The sequence below is a fragment of the Chlamydotis macqueenii genome, chromosome 3 (genome assembly GCF_036417535.1).
Source record: "Chlamydotis macqueenii isolate bChlMac1 chromosome 3, bChlMac1.mat, whole genome shotgun sequence".
Lineage (NCBI taxonomy): Eukaryota > Metazoa > Chordata > Aves > Otidiformes > Otididae > Chlamydotis > Chlamydotis macqueenii.
This window is the reverse complement of record NC_141558.1, coordinates 12,599,374-12,602,967: the sequence shown is the minus strand read 5'-3', so window position 1 is coordinate 12,602,967 and position 3,594 is coordinate 12,599,374. Positions and strand designations below refer to the sequence as shown.

The window sequence follows — 3,594 nt, the reverse complement described above, 5'->3', positions numbered from 1 at the left end:
TCCTGTATTTAGAAACAATTTCTCAAGCAAAAAAAAAAAAAAATGTTTTCATCTATGACAGAAAAGAGAGAAAGAGTTTAACTTAAATCACTCAGTGCATGAATTATATACTGGTGACCTTTGTAATACACTAATGGTTACACATTTGTCAAACTGAGACTAAATTACCAAAATACATCTCAAACTAGTCTGTAGGGGGTTAGTGTTACATGTAAATGTTTCTAATTTTCTTTAATTAGCATGCAAGAAACAGACAAATTGCTCCATTTGAGAAAATGTATTCAATGACTGGTAAAACTCATTCTGGAAGAGAGAACGTTGACTGATAGGAGGGAGGGAAAATATTGTTTATCTATTTTTTACAATCATCACTGCCGTAATACTTCCTAAAATTTAGAAGCGAAGAGAATAATGCCTTTAACTGTTCATTTTCACAAATATATGTAGAAAGAGAATCACATGGCTCCTGACTTGTCACTAGGGTATATTGCAAATAGAGATATATTTGTATAGAGGTTGATAAGAGAGAGATTTTGAAGATTCCTCTTTGAAGCCTGACATTTGAATTATGTCAGGTGAAACGGTCCAAAGAAGACAGCTCCTTTAGAACCATACAGATTCAGTATGAAGGACTGGACAGGTATCTTGAAAAATCCCCAGAGCTTGCTTAATCCAGCTTCCACTGAAATATAGAATCATAGAACCATAGAATGGTTAGAGTTGGAAGGGATCTTCAAAGGTCATCTAGTCCAACCCCTCTGCAAGGAGCAGGGACATCCCCGACTAGATCAGGTTGCTCAGAGCCTCATCCAGCCTGGCCTTGAATGTTTCCAGGGATGGGGCATCCACCACCTCTCTGGGCAACCTGTTCCAGTGTTCTACCACCCTCATTGTAAAAAATTTTTTCCTAATATCCAATCTAAATTTACCTCCCTCTATTTTAAAACCATTACCCCTAGTCCTGTTGCAACAGGCCCTACTGAACATCCTCTCCCCATCTTTCTTGTAGGCCCCCTTGAGGTACTGGAAGACCGCTATCAGGTCTCCCCGGAGCCTCCTCTTCTCCAGGCTGAACAGCCCCAACTCTCTCAGCCTGTCCTCATAGGAAAGGTGCTCCAGCCCTCTTATCATCTTCATGGCCCTCCTCTGGACTTGCTCCAACAGGTCCATGTCCTTCTTGTGCTGGGGGCTCCAGAACTGGACACAGTACTCCAGGTGGGGTCTCACCAGGGCAGAGTAGATGGGGAGAATCACCTCCCTTGACCTGCTGGCCACGCTCCTCTTGATGCAGCCCAGGATGCGGTTGGCCTTCTGGGCCGCAAGGGCACATTGCTGGCTCATGTTGAACTTCTCATCCACCAGCACTCCCAAGTCCTTCTCCTCAGGGCTGCTCTCAACCCATTCCCCGCCCAGCCTGTATTTGTCATGACCCAGGTGCAGGACCTTGCACTTGGCCTGGTTGAACTTCATGAGGTTGGCATGGGCCCACCTCTCCAGCCTGTCAAGGTCCCTCTGGATGGCATCACTCCCCTCCAGTGTGTCGACGGTGCCACACAGCTTGGTGTCATCAGCAAACTTGCTGAGGGTGCACTCTATCCCACTCTCCATGTTGCTGACAAAGAAGTTGAACAGGGCCGGGCCCAACACGGACCCTTGAGGGACGCCACTCGTGACCGGTCTCCACATGGACATTGAGCCATTAACCACCACTCTCTGAGTGCGGCCATCCAGCCAACTCCTTATCCACCGAGTGGTCTGTCCATCAAACCCATGTCTCTCTAGTTTAGAGAGAAGAATGTCGTGCAGGACAGTGTCAAAAGCTTTGCACAAGTCCAGGTAGATGATATCCGTTGCTCGTCCCTTGTCCACCGATGCTGTTACCCCGTCACAGAAGGCCACCAAATTGGTCAGGCACGATCTGCCCTTGGTGAGGCCATGTTGGCTGTCACCAACCATCTCCTTGCTCTCCATGTGCCTTAGCACGGTTTCCAGGAGAATCTGCTCCATGACCTTGCCAGGTCATATGTCAGAATGTCCAGTATACATGAGGTCTTAATTGCAATTGAGTTTGGCTTTGCTAAGGAAAAATAAATGTAGTCAAGCCATAGATAAAATTAAAAAAAAAAATGTTAACACTATGAAATAAAGACATCATGTTAAGAACCATTTAGCATCATGAGTACTCTACACCATTATTATGATGTTCAGTTGCCTGAACATAGGCATTCAATACAATTTAATCTCCTAGAGTCCTGAAAGGATTTTCCCAGGCCCCTCCAAGTCCCTCCTAGTCTGACAGAAGAGACGCACACAGCATTAGATGCCTCTTTTTACACGAATTAAATCGAAAGATAATTTAATGTACCTCTGGGCATTTAAGTATTAGATAACTAGTCTAACCTACTCACCTAGACAGTAGCTGGTAGAGAAACCAGGAACTCAGGTAGGAGACTCACACCATCTGAAGATATGTATTTTAGAGTGGGAAGAATTCCCTTTCTCTCTCTAGGAACTGTTCAGGGAACTGAAATCCCTAAATTAGGCAAATGTTACATAGTTAACTTTAGATTAGATCAGTCTCTCCCTGAGAGATTGATAAACCAATATTTTAATCTAATCTAATCTGTTATAGGCAATTTTTTGTATTCCCTGGTGGTCTAGTGGTTAGGATTCGGTGCTCTCACCACCGCGGCCCGGGTTCGATTCCCGGTCAGGGAAACATTTGTTTGTGGAGCCCATTGCACAGGCTATGAAGAGCATGCAATGGGATACATGGGATTGTATCTTTCTCATTACTGAAGTCACTTCTTACCAACATTTACAACTTCTACTACATGCTTAAACCATCTTTATATCCAACATACAGGTTTGTACATTCTCATTAACTGTTATCCTCTATCTCTTAGCAGTTAGGTATTATTCTCCCATTCCATGGACTTCCCATCCTTGCACATGGCCAGTTCTTTGTGAAGATCACATTGCACCAGTTTAGGTGGTTGCTGCTGCATTACTTCCTCCAACATATAACTCAGATCGCAGATTATTTTTCCCCCAAGGTTAAAACTCTTTGAGGCACAAGCCAGATCTCCATATCCTTCTGCATTACCCACCAAAGTACACTCAGGTCCGTAAGTGAAGAAAATGACATGAATGGGTTTGACTTTTCTCAAGGGAGGAGCAACCCACACCACCTTCCCCAGGTGGCTTTGGTTTTGGCTTAGATAGAGTTAATTTTCTTCAGCGTAGCTGGTATGGGGCTATGTTTTGAATTTGTGCTGAAAACAGCGTTGATAATACAGGGATGTTTTAGTTATTGCTGAGCAGTTCTTACACAGCGTCAAGATCTTCTCTGCTACTCAGACTACCCCACCAGCAAGTAGGCTGGGGATCCACAAGAAGTTGCAAGGGGACACAAATGGGAAAACCAGACTCAACTGACCAAGGGGATATTCCATACCATATGACATCGTGCTCAGCAGTACAAACTAGAGAATAAAGAAGGAAGGGGAGACTTGGTATTTACTGCAGTAAATAATCAAGTGTACCTTGCCATAAAATCTTGTTAAATCACTGTCACATTTACTATTGAAATCT

At 44.0% G+C, this 3,594-nt stretch overlaps 1 non-coding gene across 1 annotated transcript; it reads left to right on the top strand.

Moving 5' to 3' along the window:
• The first annotated feature begins 2,646 nt into the window (after nucleotides 1–2,646).
• TRNAE-CUC (transfer RNA glutamic acid (anticodon CUC)) lies at nucleotides 2,647–2,718 on the top strand. The gene has a single exon. It is a non-coding gene; the product is annotated as a tRNA-Glu (tRNA).
• Nucleotides 2,719–3,594: the final 876 nt, after the last annotated feature.